The sequence below is a fragment of the Chionomys nivalis genome, chromosome 1 (assembly GCF_950005125.1).
Source record: "Chionomys nivalis chromosome 1, mChiNiv1.1, whole genome shotgun sequence".
NCBI lineage: Eukaryota > Metazoa > Chordata > Mammalia > Rodentia > Cricetidae > Chionomys > Chionomys nivalis.
In genome coordinates, this window is record NC_080086.1 from 164892378 (window position 1) to 164908813 (window position 16436).

At 47.7% G+C, this 16436-nt stretch overlaps 1 protein-coding gene across 2 annotated transcripts in view; it reads left to right on the top strand.

The window, feature by feature from the left end:
• The window catches only part of Kiaa1549 (KIAA1549 ortholog), a 137175-nt gene that overhangs the window by 34304 nt on the left and 86435 nt on the right, over positions 1 to 16436 (top strand). The gene's annotated exons all lie outside the window — the stretch shown is intronic.

The following is a 16436-nucleotide window of genomic DNA, read 5'->3' on the forward strand; positions in this document are numbered from 1 at the left end:
GACATTCGGTGAATACTGAATTTGCCTTTTATTTTCCACACGCTTAACTACGCATAAGTATTCATTCCAGAAGGGGAGGGGAGATTTCATTAACTTGATTTAAGGAATAGACTTGAATTCTCCAACCTTTGGTCCACTTTAGCATTCCAAATACTAATTAACCACACCCTAGGTCAGAATCTCTCATTTGTAGCCACACCTGTTGTCAACAACTTTGAGAGCAAAAATCAGCTCAAACTCTAGGACGTCCAGTCAAAGTAGAATGGCTCACAGCTCTGTGGGCCCTCACAGCTGGCAAGATGGCTCAGCCAGTAAAGGTATTTACCACCCAGTCTGTTGACTTGAGTTTGACCCCCAGGTCCCACATGGCAGAAGGAGAAAACTGACTCCCAGCCTTATCCTCCGACTTCTGTGCTGCCATAAGCGAGTATGCGCGCACAGACATGAGTCAGGAGGGTTGAGAACCGTGGCTCCACGAGCTCTCTGTGAGGGCCGCAAGGAACAGGACACTGACCACTGTTTAGCCATGGTGGTTTTCGGTTACTTTGGTTCTTCACCAATCTGTGTCTAAAATAAGCCTACTGCTTTGAAAATGTCCTAACATTTCTATTTCCTCCTCCCCTTCGTAAGTGTCATAGTTTCCAGGACCTGCTTGATCCTTTATTCTCTGTCTTTCTGAACTCTGAATTAGAGAGAAGGAAGACTTTTATCCCACCGTTCACAGAGCCAGGGATTCATCTGCAGAATTTCTAAGGAACAGCAAGACACTGGCAACTTGGTATTGAATTCCTAACCAGAAGACTCAGGGGTGTTCTAAACATAAACATAACGCTTCAGATACTAAATAATTATCATTCTTTCTTTAATTACATCTTTGAGCATTGGAATATCTTTAATTAATGCAGGCTTCCAAATGCAACCTCCCTAATGGGGTAATGAGTGTCTGCAATGGCTTGCACAGCAGCCGGCAAGAAGTTGGCACCCAAGCCACTCAGAGCGGCACAGCTGGAAACCAAGTTCCTCCTAGAAACCCTCAGGTTCACTGGGCAAAACATTGACACTGAACCCCAGTAAGCTTCCTGACCCATCCAACAGTTCAGAGAACTTTAAAGGACACCCTGAGATGCAGTGAGGCAGACAGTGTGGACTGTCGGCAGGGACAGGTGGCCTGCTTCTTTTTACCGATGAACCCTTTACTGATGAGAGCTTTGAAAAGGAAAGGAGAGGAAAACTTACGTACAGGAGACTTAGGAGACATCTGAACCAAAGCAGTGTGCTTCTTGTTTGGGGCTTGCCTTGAAAAAAAAGCAACTGTGCAAAAGTGTCTCAAGGCCACCAAGGAATACTGAATAGGAACTGGATAATTAGGAATTATTTTTAATTTTGTCAGTTGTGTTGATTATATTGTGGTTATTGTAATGGTTTGTCCTTTCCCTTTAAGAGACAAGCCCCGCCCACTCCCTCTCCCCTCCTTGCAGATCTTCCTTCTGTTTCCAGTCTGAGCTCTCCCCTTTCTACCTCTTCCTCAATCTTTCTATCTCTTTCTCCCTCCCTTACTCTCTTCCTCTTTCTCTCTCCCTCCCTCTCTCCTTCCCTTTCGTAACCCACTAAATAAATATCCAACCTCGCTCTGCTTAGTGTGCCTGTTTTTTACCCTCTGCGGCTGCAGCTCCTTGTGGGACTGCCTGCTCTGCCGAGGTCTCACCTGCCACACAGCTTCCTACCTGGGACTGGGAGTCACTGCCCCTCGTGGCCCACAGGCCACTGGGGGAACAGCGCCGTTTTATTTTTTACCATAACAGTTATTACTTTAGAATCCTGTACTAGAGATATGGAAATATTGATGTTAATAATGATGTTTGGAATTTCTGTGTGTATGTGTGTGTGTGTGTTCTTATATATGCGAGCATTATGTTCCTTTGTATGTAGAGGTTAGAGGTCAACCTCAGGAGCTGTCTGTCTTGTTTCTTGAGACATTGTCACTGGCCTGGGAGTCCATAGATCCTTTGTCTCTGCCTTCCAAGTGCTGGCTAACAAGCGTGTGCCACCGTGTTCAGCTTTTTGCTTTGAGTTTTGGGGATTAAACTCGGGCTTTCATGCCTGCCTGATAAGGATGCTAAGGACGTTGACTGAGCTATTGCCCCAGCCCTGGAATTTACTTTTCTCCCCTTCGCAGGAGAACTGGTGGTATTGAAGCTATGCAATAGATTTTAGGTTTTTTAGCTTTAGTTTATGTTTATTTGACAATAAAAATTTAAATACCAAAAATGGATATGTTGGCAGCATTTAAACATTTTCCTGTAAATGGCAAACACATCGAACATTGTACTTCAGTTTTAGAAGATTGCTTTTTGGCTCGTTCATACTTTCGGTCTGGCTAGTTTCTTGGCAAATTAGTGTTGATATTAACTTTATGTTGATCCTCATTCTGAAGTCCCAAAGAGCCCTCCAATAAACCATATTGTTGATGCTTAGAGAGTTAATGTTATGGATAATTGCTAAGCAGTAGGCACTTCATACCAATAAGCAGGCAGAAAGCTTCCTGGTGACTGAAAATTAAGTAAGAATAAGAATAATCTGTGTGCTTGGTTGCAGTGAACCCGAGAAGTATATGCAAATAGCACTTGACTGGGTGTGGGACTTAGTCTGTTTGTGCCGCTGTAACAAGATACCTTAGACCAGGTACTTAAGAAACTATCGAAATCTATTGCTCACCGTTCTGGTTGCTGCCAGGTCCAAGGTTGAGGTGCAGCTGATTGGGTGTCTAGTGAGGGCATTTTCTATATGTGTGGCCACAAGAGGGAAGAGGTATATAAGCCCCCTTTTATTAGGACAGTAATCTTTATGGCTTCCCTGCAATGACCTCCTCACCTCCCACAGGCTTCAGCTTCTTAAATTCAGCCACCTCTGGGGCAGGGCTTCAGCACAGATTTTTGAACACACAGCTTTACACCACATTATAGGACTGCTGCAGGCCACCCTCCTACGAGCACTGTTCCAAGTCCTGCCCTCTATGGCCTCACTGTCTCTTTGCTGATAACTGCCTGTCTCTGATGTGATGGGTAAATCTTGAATAGGATGGGGATCTAGGATTACCATGTGTATTAGTTACTTCACTGTGATAGACCAAGGCAGCTTACAAAAGAGTTTGAGTGAGCTTACAGTCCCCGAGGGTTGCTGCCTCTGATGGGGGAGCAAAGGCATGGCGGTGGCAGGCAGCTGGGGCAGCAGCTCGGAGCTCACAGATAAGAAACTGAGACTGCGCTGGGAATGGCACTAGTCCTTTCAGATCTCATATCCGGTGACACACCTTCTCCAACAAGGCTATACCTCCTAATCCTTCCCAAACAGTTTCGCCAAATGGGGACCTAGTGTTCAAGCTTATGAACCCATGGGGGCCATTCTCATTCAGACCACCACACCGTGGGGATAAGTCTCTGGACAGGTCTGTGGGGGGTTTTTTAATTGGGTTAATAGAGGTTGCAGGACCCACCCTCACCACGGGCAGTACTGTTCTGTGGGCTGGGATCCCACATTCATCGCTCTGCCTCCTGACTGTGGATGCCGTGTGAGCAGCTGTCCAGGCTCCTTTGTCGCCGGCCTTCCTGGCCATGGTGGGCATCACCTGGAGCTGTGATCTAAAAGAAGCTCTTCAGTTGTCAGATGTTTATGCCAGCAATGAGAACAGTGACCAGCACGTGCTTCATTGCCCCAGATTGCTCTCTGCAGAACGCGTTTCTCTCCACGCACCACACAAGCCTTGTCACGGCAGGCTCCCCCTGGCAGGCTCTCCTCGGGCCGCGTGTCCTTCTGCCTTCCACTTCCACATCTGTGAGGAGCTTTCCCGCCCCAGGCTCTGATTCAACACTTCTGACTCAGTGCAGCCAAGTACACAGATTATTCTCATCTTTACTTAATTTACTCACACACACACACATACACCCTATCCCGTTTCGCTGGAGCAGCCTCCCACTGTCTTCCTGTCTCTGCATCCTTTGCTGACTTCCTTGTCCATCATTCCCTTGCAGCATCCTTCTGGTTTCCGTGACTATCTCTCCAGTCTGTTGTTGATTATCTGTCTCTTCTGTATGATAAGGCCACAAGCATGGAACCTTTTGGTCTTGGTTAATCCCTTGCACCTGTTCTTCCATGGTCAGAGGGGTCTTGTTAGACTCGAGGAAAGACATGATAAGCTTTGGGCTGGCTTGCGGAGGCAGCCCTCGGGAAGATGCAGCCTTTCCCTTCAGATTGCTCAGGGTCTCCTAAGTAAGGCAGAGGAATAATAAATGGGGTACAATGTAAGCTTGGCTTTTGAGAAAGGATTTCGTGGTGAATGGATAGCCCTTGTTAGAACTGATTGTGTAAACCAGTCTGATCTTGGATTTATGCAGATCTGCCCTCTGCCTCTCCAGTGCTGGGATTAAAGTCTTGAACCACCATGCCTGGCAAGGGTACAACCTAAGTTTGATGAGAAACACATGGGCACAAGGGTTCGTGGGAAACAGAAGAGGGGAGGATGGGTGAGGCAGGATTGGGGGGAGCAGGAGGGTCTGGCAGTGAGCACAGCGTGTGAAAACATGGCAGTTGCAGAGGGCACCGAGAAGCTGGGGTGTGGGCCACCTGTGGGGAGACTGTGCCCAACAGGAACATTTGAAGGCTTTGAAGTTTCATTTTGTGTTTTGGCAGGGTGGGTGGGTAGGGATTGGGGGAATTAAGAATAGAGTTTCGTGTAGCCCAGGTTGGCCTTGAGCCTCTGATTCCCCCTGCCTCTACCACTTTCCCAGTGCCATGACAGTTGTGTTTCTTGAATGGTCACAGCCTTACAGCAGGAGACCCAGCCCGGAACTGGTGCCAGCATCCTGAGGCATGGCTTTTAGGGGCCTCCACTTAGGTAAAGCTGGATCCTTGGCTTTGCAAGAGAAAATAATTTCAGGATGAGCTAGTATGAGGCAGAGCTGGAATTTACAAAAAGATTTTAGCATAGATCTTAGGTGCAGGGGCGTAAGAAAGGCAGACACTCCTAGGCAGTTGGGGTGGGCTACTCAGAGGGTAGTGATTGTGTGTAGGACTGTTGAAGGAGCTGCGGCTGCATTCCTGCCACCCAGCTCCCTGCCACCCAGCTCCCTGCCACCTGGCTAGCTTATGCCCCGAAATAACAACACCCAAGCTGTATTCTTTTAAACACTGCTTGGCCCATTATATCTAGCCTCTTCTTGGCTAATTCTCACGTATTAATTTAGCCCATTTCTAATAATCTGTGTAGCACCCCAAGGTGCGCTTACCGGGAAGATTCTAGCCTATGTCCATCCTGGGTCGGAACTTCATCGCGTCTGCCCCAGAGAGCAGAGCTAAGGCGTGTGAGCTCACTTCCTCTTCCTCCCAGCATTCTGTTCTGTTTACTCCACCCACCTAAAGGTTGGCCAATCAAATGGGCCAAGGCAGTTTCTTTATTAGCCAATGACCTTCCTCCATCATAGGACTTTCTTTAAAAGCTTTTAAAAAAATGATTAATTTATTTTTATTTTATATGTATAGGTGTTTTGCCTACACGTATGTCTGTGTACCATGTGTATGCAGTGTCTGTAGAGTTCAGAAGAGGGTATTGGGTTTCCTGGGACTGGAATTAAGAGATGTGAGTCACCATGTAGATGCTGGGAATCAAACCTGAGTCCTCTGGAAGAGCTCTTAACTGCTGAGCAATTACCCCAGCCCCTGTCTTTGTTTTTGTTTTCCTTTTAAGACAAAAGCTCACTATATAGACAGGGTGGCCTTGAATTTACAGAGATTAACCTGCCTCTGCCTCCCCAGTGCTGGGCTCAGAGGTGTCTAATACCATGTCCTGCTGTGTGTAGGACTTTTCAGATCTCACTGTGTCACTGTTCTGTTGCTGTGAAGAGATACCGTGACCAAGGCAACTGTTCTAAGAGAAAATATTTAATTGAGGACTTGCTTACAGTTTCAGAGATGTAGCCCATCTTACTGTGGCAGGAACCAGTGGTACACGTGGTGCCGGAGCCCGAGCTGATAGCTGCATCTTTATCCACAGGCAGAGGGAGACTCTGGGCTTGGCATGGGGTATTGAACCCCAAAGCCCACTCTTAAGTGACACACTTCTTCCAATAAGGCCACACCTCTTAATCCTTCTAATCCTTTCAAATGTGCTATGTCCTGGTGACTAAGTGTTCAAATATATGAGCCTATGGGAGCTGTTCTTGTTCAGACAGCCACACATTGCTCACCAGACCCTCCTCTTCTATGCTTATTCCCCTTTTGATCACTGAGACTGTGAGGGGCTCTGTGGGGTACTTTGGATGGCACCACGATTGGATAAAATACAACCACAGGCCCCAGCAGTTACAGAAGGGGGTTAAAATGTGCCTTTCACTATAAATAAAGTTTCCTATGAGATTCCTAGAAAACTGCAGGTTTCCAGGAGGATAAGCAAAAGTCTGGGTATGGGCAGGCCTAATCATTGTTCATCGCTGTTTAAGCTCTCTCTCTCTCTCTCTCTCTCTCTCTCTCTCTCTCTCTCTCTCTCTCTCTCTCTGTCATTCTTTTGTTTTTTGAAAGAGGGTCTTTCTACATAGCCCTGACTGTCCTGGAACTCACTCTGTAGACCAGGCTGGCCTCTAGTTCACAGAGATCCACCTCTTCCTGCTTCCCCAGTGCTGGGATTAAAGGCTTGTGCCACCATGCCTGGATATTTAAAAGTTCTTATTAGAAACTGTTTCTCTTTAAAAGAAACACCGCTCAGTGTAGACATCCTTCACAGCAGATGGTAGCTGTGCTGGGATTCCTGATTCTCCTGACTGAGTCTTTCAACCAGGCCTCCCTCCCTTCCCTGTTCCCACTGACTAGCCTGGTTTAGAGCCACATTCAGATTGAGGGAGGAAGCGGGGTTATGTTTGGGTCTCAGAAGACCTCTGTCTGTTTCACTTAGGCCCAGGATTCTCATCTCCTGTGGACTCTAATGCTGGGTTCTGAGCAGGTCGTCCTTAGGACACAGTGGCGCATTGATAGTAGGGAGGAGAGCATGGGGAGTTAAGGGTGGTGAATAGATCTGACTGTGAGTCAGTGAGCGTGAGTCCCTGGAGGAGGACTGGGGCTTCTTAGATACTCAGAGGCGTTGTCTAGTGGGCAGCTGGCAACGGATCTCATGTGTGCCTGGGCTGCCCTTAATCCTTACGATGTCCTTATGTCTGAACCTCCTGAGTAGTAGGGACTACAGTGCTTGCTCTTGTGCCTGCCTTAGATCCCTCTCACATATGCTCTCACGCCCCACACACCCCATCAGTTGCTAACGCTTTGTGTTCCCTTTAACTTTGCTCTCTCTGATTCCGACCCCCCCTCCCCCATCCTTCCTTCTCCCTCTTGGTTGCCTGGTGGCTGGTGTATCTGTGTGGAGGGTGGCGCCTGCCTTGCTTCTCCTCGTTCTGCCAAGGGTGATTTTTCTGCAGGACAGTGACGTTAAAAAGGCTGCACTGCTCAGAACTATCCGGTGGCTCCCCGTGGTCTGCTGACATTCTCACACTCCGGAGCCAGCTTTCCTAGCCTCCTTCCCAGCTGAATGGAGCCACTGCTCTTTGTCGCCAAAAACACATCCAACAATGTCCTGCTTGTGCCTCCCGCCAGACTGACCCCTTTGTCGACTAAGCCTTTAGCTCCCTCGATATCAAAGAAAAGCTTAACGTGGACCTGAATTAGGGTATTAAGCCTGCAGTATAAGCTGTTTGCCGTTTGTTGGGATTAAACCGACCCCGGGAGGGAGGGATGACTCCCAGTTGCTCTGCTGGAGCCCAGGGCATGAGTGTGGACTCTGGTGCTGCCGCCCCTGGTCCTGGGGGGGGAAGTGCCCCTTCATGCTTAGTCATGGGAAGTCGTGTGCCATCAGCTCCAAGTGTAATTGGAGACAAGATTATCTCGGGGCGGGTGGTGTCCCTTTCCCTGTTGTCATAGGACTGTTTCAAATTAAATTATTTTAGGAGCAGGTGGCTGGCAGAGGGCGGTTTTCGCCTTTGTTCCTGGTGAAGTGAGGACTTAGCTTGTTTTGGTTGCTCCAAGTGCTGATGGCGGTCTTGCTCGGGATTGGTGGGGAGGATCACATCTTACTTAGGGGCTGTAACATCATCCAATAAATAGACCTTGAATTAAGCCCGCATTTTAATGCCCTTATCTCTTCAGATAGGATCTCACAAAGGAAGAGTTCCCAAATTCCACCACGAGTCCTACGTTGAAGTTTTGACTATAATAGTGCGGGTTTTTGAGACGCTTTACCATGCCATTTGTTTGAACGTTGTTGGCCTGTGGTTATAGTTTTCTGAAGTTCCCTTTGTGTTCCAGGGATGTCATTGGTTGTTCATTTGGGTCCCCATCTCCAGTGGAGGAAATGGGAAATGTGACCAATCACAAGCAATTAGTCCTAGGGAACCAGAGACCTGGAGATGGAGGACCCAGAGTTTTGTTCTCTGAGGTGTGCTGTAGACTTTGGTCCCCTCGGCTCCCTGCATGGATGGGTCTTAATTAGAGTTTCTGTGGTTGCCATGAAACACTGTGACCAAAAAGCAAGTTGGGGAGGAAAGGGTTTATTTGGCTTACACTTCAGCATTGCTGTTCATCACTGAAGGAAGTCAGGACAGGAACTCAAACAGCGCAGGATCCTGGTGGCAGGAAGTGATGCAAGGCCATGGAGGGGTGCTGCTTACATGGCTTGCTCAGCCTGCTCTCTTATAGAACCTAGAACAGGGAGAGCACCACCCACATTCGCTGGGCCCCTCCCCCATTGATCACTAATTGAGACAATGCCTTGGAGCGGGGTCTCATGGAGGCATTTCCTCTCCTGAGGCTCCTGCCTCTGCTCACTCTAGCTTGTGTCAGGTTGATGCACACAACCAGCCAGCACAATTGTATTGTATCAGGACTGAAGAGCTCTCCTTTTTATTGGCTGGAGTTTTTCCTAGCTACAACTGAAGTCTCCTCAATGAATGACAGAGAGGCCACTTGTCATTTAGTGGGGAGCTCTCCTTTTTAAATTTGGGAGTGCTTATCGTTGGCAGTCTAGAGGGCCAGGGGATTGATGGGGCAACGTGGCGTGTGGCCAAGGCTTGGCCAGGTGGACCTTCTCCCACCCGGAGACTCTGGGCTCGAGGGACGAGTGGAGCCGTGGATCTGAGCCATGGAGAAAGGGCAGAGATAGCCATGAGGACAGATCTAGATACAGCTTTCCCAAGGAGACCCTAGCCGGTTTCTCAGCTACCTGGCCACTCCAGGCTTGGGATTTCTGTTTGAACTTGAGTCTTCTCCTAAATTCTGTAGTTCCTCTGAAGTCCTTCTGTGGGTCCCCTCCTGCGTATAATACTCCCAACCGAGACAACCTTGCATATACATCGAAGGCCACATTTCGGTTTTATTTGCAGAACCACGCTTCGAGACTCATTTTCTCAGGTGGTGACTTTTAGGAACCCTATGTCTTAGTGGCAGGCAAGAGAACGGAGACCCAGGCAAGCAAGTTGAGCTTCCTAGGGGCAGTGTTTGAGGAGGAGCAGGGGGTGGACTCAGGTGAGCCTCAAGGCAGAAGGCCTTCTTGTCCAGCGGATTCTTTTTTAGTGTAATGCTTTTTGTTTGAGTCAGGGCTCAGATGTGAACTAGGGTGGTCCAGACATTCTAATGAAGAGTATGGCTTGCTAAAGAAGACGTCAAAGGAGGCTTTCAAAAAGGAGTGTTTAAATAGTTGTGAGTTTAAAATCCTGGGGATGTATGGTGTGTTACAGAGGCAGATTCTTTTCTGTGGAACACATATCACAGCAGCTGCTCATGAAGTCTCCACACTCAGTGTGGCCCGGAGCATGGATTTTGGGGCAGGAGGGTTTCCTTTCTTAAAAGCCTGCCTTCTGGGTGGGTTTCTGTGGATGCTCTCCCCGGCGCCCCGCCCAAGTCTCTTTGCACTTTCTTCCCCTGCGCTGTGTACCTTCCTACCACACCCTCTTCACAAGGGACAACCCTCCCGGACTGGAGGAAAGAAGGTGCAGAGGGGAGACATCCGCCAGAGTTCCTTTAGATTCTCACCCGCCAGCCTCCGCACACTGCTGATCTCTGGCCCTCTCTGTCCTCTGGTTTCCGTTTGCTTCTTCCTGCTCACCCGTGCTCATTCCTTATTCTTTTCATCCTCCGTGTCTTCTCTCTGGGTTGTTTCATTAATGCTGCTGCTGCCTAACATTTCTCAAAGGAAGTCCCAGCAATTGCATTTGAATTATCCATGGTATAGATTCAAAAGATGGGTTCTGATATCAGCACAGACCCAGACCCCTCCCTCATACGCACACACTTCCTGAGTCCTTGCCTAACCTGCTCTACAGAAACCCGAGTTATTTCAATTCTCATGTTGAAAGAATTTCAGGGGGCTGGGGAGATGGCTCAGCAGTTGAGTGTTTGTCCTGATCTCCCAGAGCACCTGAGATTCCTTCCCAGAACCCATGTGGAGAGTTCGCAACTGCCTGTAACTCCACTTCCAGGTGATTTGATGCCTTCTTCTGTGGACATCCACACGTATGTGGTATGTGTGCGCACACATACACAACTTTTTAAATCTTAAAAGAATTTCAGAAAATACAGAAGTAGATTAACACAGAGTTCCTGCACATTTGTTCAGGTTCTCCTAATAGCATCGTGTGTGGTCCTGAAAGAGTCATGGAAACTAGGAATTACCCTTGGGATGGCACCGTGAGCTCAAACCACATACTTCATGGGTTGACCAGTCTCTCACTTCTGGAATCCAATCCAGAACCTACCTTGTAAGGTGTTGCCACACCTTCTTAGTCATCTCAGGTGACAGGTCTTCAGTCCTTCTTCATCTTAAAGTTCATTAGTTAATTTTGTGTATGCGTGGGCACGTGCATGCCGTGACATCTGTGGAGGGAGCTGGTTTTCTCCTCCCACCCTGTTGACTCTGGTTTCTCTTGTTTCTGCTGTGCCTCGCATTCCCTGCTTGCTGTCTGTGAGCTTCCGGTCCTGCTATCTCGCCTTCCCATTCCACCCTAGGGCTGCTGGGACTACAGATGCACGCCACCACCGCCGTATCCAGCTTCTTAGTGGCTCTGGGGCTCAAACTCAGGCCATCAGTCTGGAACAGCAAACTCTTTAGCCTGCTGCGCCGTCCCCCTGAACTTGTTCCTTGCCTTTTATGGCCTTGACATTTTTGAGGAGTTGGGTCTTTTATGGAACATCTCTGATTTTGGCTGATGTTTTCTTATGATTAGCTTTTACAGCTCTAAGAACCAAACAACCTCGTGGGGCCCCCCAGATGTATCTTGTCTCTCCTTGTTCCGTAAGTAGTCTGCACAAAGTTCTTTAATTCCTGGAAGCCAGCCTCAGCATCCTGCGGTGCCCGCCAGCCTTTCTATCTTGAATTTTTGGGGTCCTTTACAAAGGTGCCTCTCTCAGTGTTGAATTTGCTTTTTTTGTCACCTCACTCTCTGGTGTCCCTGCCTGTCTGGCTTCTCCTCACTTTCATAGGTTTATCCCAGGGCCCCGTGTCCCTTTGCATACTCGATGTCCCTACAGGGGCTTCCCCAGGATAAGCCTCAGGCTCATGTTCCTGAGACCTTAATGGACACCGGGATCCCTTGGGAACCTTGTGAATGGCGGTGTCTGATTGAATGGGCTTTCACGTGGCCTGAGTAGTTGTGTTTCTGAAGATGGCCAGGCACAGCTGTTGGACACTGACCACCTCAGCTATCCGGTTTCTGCACGCCTCTTTCGAAGGCATTGTCAGCTCAAGCTCAGCCACTGTGACTGCAGTGGCTCCTGTGTGCCCGCTCTTCCTACAGCAACAAGGGAAATGGACTTCAAATCCCGTGCTTCTGATCAGGTCCTTCAGTGGCTTCCTATTGCTCTCTGATACTGCCTGGTCCCTTTGTGTCTCCGGGCCTCAGGTGTTCTCAGGCCCTGCCCACTTTGTGTTTGAGACAAGGTTTCTCAACCGGCGAGGGGCTCTCTGAGTCGTCTAGGCTGGATGGCCAGTGAGCCCTAGGGATCGGCTGCATCTCTGTGTCTCCCCAGTGATGAGATGATAAATGTGCACCAGTGAGCCTGGCTTTTTATGCGGATTCTGGTGGTTGAGCGCAGCAGGCCTTCCTGCTTTCAGAACAAGCACTTCAGTTACTGAGATAGCCCCCTAACCCTGGGGTGTGTGTGTAGTTTTGGGTTTTTTGGTTTATTTATTTCTTTCTTTAAGCTTAGTTTCTCCTGCCTTTCAGACACACTGGCCTCCTCTGCTCCTGCCAGTGGACTGTATTTTCAGTCCTGGTCCTACACATCCCTTACCCTCTGTGTCTGTAAACTCTTTTCCTTTAAAGAAACAGGGATTTGCCCCAGAGGAATCCCATCGTGGGTCATGCTATCTCTTTGTAACACTAATTCTGAAGGCTACATTGAGTCATGGTCAGGCTCAAGTACTTTCTTACACCATAAGCCAGTAGAAAGGAGCCCATGGAAGGTTCTTACAAAACACTGGCCTGGGGTACTGTAGTAGGAGGCCTCTTGTTCCTTCCGGCTGCTCAGCCCTGAAATAACCACACAGAAACTATATTATTTGCAATACTGTTTGGCCAATAGCTTAAGTGTATTTCTGGCTTACTCTTATATTTTAAACTAAACATCTCCATTAATATTTGTATCTCCATGTGGCTGTTGCTTACTGGCAAAGTCTCTGGCAGCAACTCCATGCTTCTCTCTGACTCCGCCCCCTTTCTCCCAGCATTCATTTTAGTCCCCCCCCACCAGCTCTACTCTGCTAAGCCACTGGTCAAAACAGATTCTTTATTAACCAATGGTATTTACAGCATACAAAGGTGAATCCCACATCTGGGGCCTCTCACTCATGTTCATTTGAACATATGCGTGTACTGACACATCTGTACACCTCATTTAGTCTACATGTGAAAAGTAAATACTTAAAAAAAAAATCAGAAGATTGCATAGAAGCATCATTATACCTTTTAGTAGGGGTGACAATTTCTTAAACCTTTCTGACTTTTAAGAGGCGTCTTTATTTATTTAATTTTTTGTAGGCATGTGCGCGATGCCACCATATGCCTGCAGAGGACACTTTTCAATTCAGTTCTCTCCTTTCATTATGTGGAGATCATCATGCCAAGCAGTATATGCCTTTCCCTGTGGAGGCATCTTACTGGTGTACACACACACACACACACACACACACACACACACACACACACATACACACACCACTCAAAGACCATCTGAGACCAAAAGACACTACTAGACTATATTAAAGTTGAGATCAAGAGACATCCTTAAAGAGAGGCAGTAAGCCCAACTGAGAGGAGTTATATATGACTTAGGATATTAGAATCTTAAGTGTAAAAAGAACCTCTCTACATCAGAAAGAATCTGATAGACAGTCCAATAGAAGAGTTGAGGAGACACTGTAAGGGACAGCATGACTGCTCGGCAGATGGGGAAGGGTGTGCCCGAGTCCATGGGCAGGAAGCAGTGCTCCTTAAAGTTAGATTTCACAGAACCAGGTCAGTTAGATGTACACACCAGGGGGTGTCCAGGATTGGTGGGGATAAGTAACATTAAGGTTTTCATATAGTGCTAGTGGGAGCATAAACTGGCTCAGCAACTTGGGGATAGTGTTTGGTTGCTTGGCAGTTTTTAACTAGACATGTCCCCAGACTCAATATTCTGTTTTAACACACGCGCGCGCGCGCGCACACACACACACACCTGTTACATGACATAATTCAACTTGCCTTTTAATTTACTTTCTTTGTCACCAGTACTTTACATATACACACAAACACATCAATTCTTTGTGTTTATGTATATGTATAGAACATACACCCCAGAATATAGGTAGAAATCACACTAGAAATTTTTTTTAAGATTTATTTATTTATTATATGTACACCATTCCTTCCATGTGTGCCCACATGCCAGAAGGGGGCTCCAGGTCTCATTATAGAAGGCTGTGAGCCACCATGTGGTTGCTGGGAATTGAACTCAGGACCTCTGGAAGAGCAGCCAGTGCTCTTAACCACTGGGCCATCTCTCCAGCCCCCAGAAATGTTTTATAATAATAATTGCCAATGGTTCTACTATTCTTCTACAGTAGATGGATTAAATACATTGTGTGTGTGTGTGTGTGTGTGTGTGAGAAAGAGAGAGAGAGAGAGAGAGAATTCCTGCTTAGTGAAAATGATTAAGAATAACAACTATCACTTGGTGTATTGGCCAAGATCAATTAAAGAGTCATATGTACATTAAAAAAAAAAAGCTGGGCAGTGGTGGCGCACACCATTTATCTCTGCACTTGGGAGGCATTGGCAGGTGAATCTAAAAGTGTGAAGCCAGCCTGGTTTACAGAATGAGTTCCAGAACAGCCAGGGCTTTCTCAAAAAAAACAAACAAACAAAAAAAACAAAAAAAAAAACAAAAAAAAAAGAAACTCTAAAAACAACATGAAAAAGGTAAGTTGTGATGGAACAGATGCCATGTAATTCCATCTTGATAAAGTTTGAAAGTGTGAATTTTTGTGGTAGGCGATTAAAGAAAATATAGGAAGAATACAGAATTCAAAATAATTACTTCTGTGGCTAATGGGTGAGGGGTGGGATGTCAAAGGTCAGGATCAAAGCAGATCATGGGTAGCCCAGTTGTTCTTTGTATTATCCATATGACTGCCCCCCCATACTTACACACACACACACACACACACACGCACGCACGCACGCACGCATATAAAATAGTGCTTCCTATCTACCTGGTATCTGGTAACTAGTGCCAGATGGAGGAAAGGGTACCCCAGGCAGAGGGTGCCGGTACACACCGAGTACCCTGGGCAGAGGGTGCCAGTTCACACCGAGTACCCCAGGCAGAGGGTGCCGGTATATGCCGGGTATCCCAGGCAGAGGTTACTGGTACACACTGGGTGGGTACCCTGGGCAGAAGGTGCTGGTACACACGGGGTACCCCGGACGGAGGGTGCTGGTACACACGGGGTACCCCGGGCGGAGGGTGTTGGTACACACGGGGTACCCCGGGAGGAGGGTGCTGGTACAGCCTGCCAATAGGGAAGACAAGGAAGGTTGCTGCTTTCTAAATGAGGGAAAAGATGAAAGGTGGGGGTGGCCCTGGAAACCTTCCTCAGGACGCCCTGAGAACTAGGAGAAAAACGGTGAAGATTTGCCAAGTTGCTCAACAGTTGATCTGACTGCTTTTGTGTTTTAAGTCTTAGGCATCAATGGGGGCTTGTTTTGTTTTGTAGATTGAATATCCACAGCAAGTTGAGATGAGTCATCGTGTTTTGAAAACTACACAGTTTAGCAAAGCAGAAAGAATAATAGTTCCATTTGGATTAAAGCTCTTTAGAGATGGGTGACCCTGTAGTACCCAGTCCAACTCAGAGAGTATGTCTTTTTTTGTCAGCACTCAGGTCTGTCGCCTGGAGGTGTCCATAGGTTGGCAGTGGGACTCAGTCTAAAACAGGCGCCTTTCTAGTAACCAGATCAGTCCTGTACTTTTGACTCAGTTTTAACACAACAGCACAGTCTGACATGTTTTCAGCTTTTCTTATCAATAGTTTCGGTAAAACTGACTGGTGAGGTGTGAAGACTACAAAACTGCCTTTCCAGCCCCCCGCCCCCCCATACGCCTGCAGGTGGGGTGTTTTCAGTGAGGTAACATAAACCCTGTAAGCCTCATTTGTGAAAGGTGGGGATTGGCTGAGGTCTTAAAGGGATCCAGTTGGCGTGAAGAGTCCGTGATTCCACGATGTTCTGCTACAGTTAGAAAAGACTTTGAAATAGCATAAAATGACTTCAAAATGTATCTCAGAATGCCACATTGTTTTGTCTGTGTGAACCTCAGGCAGACAGTTGGGTGTCTCTGTCACTAATTTTTAATCATTGTGAACAGACTTGGCGTGGAGGAGAGGGCATATGGCAGTTTCTGGCCTGGAAGAGCCAGCACGGCCAAGTGGGCACCCAGTGAAGATGACGTGCGGAGAAAGTGCCTCCACACTGGCCCCTGGGGGTGAGCTCTCAGACCTGGGTCAGTGGGGAGAGAAGCAGGTACTGCCCAATTGCTGGCGACGTTTGCTCTTTCCACAAGACCCCTGCGTCATTTGCACGCTCACGTTGCTTGCACGCCCACGGCACTGCCTGAGAAAGAGCACCTCTCCCCAGCCCCTTTCCCTTTCTCTGTCATCAGAGAGAAAAACCCTTTCACTTTTGGGGGATCTAAAGCTTTGCAGCCTGAAAACTGATCTCTAGGGCTTGAAATGAGAGTCCCTGATGCCTCTTATGTGGAGAGAGAGGCTCACCTGGGATTTCTAACCTCTTCCTGAATTAACTAGTGGTAATTCCCCAGGGCTTTGCAGCTGCCGCCTCATCGGAGCCGGTGACTCTCCCCCAGGG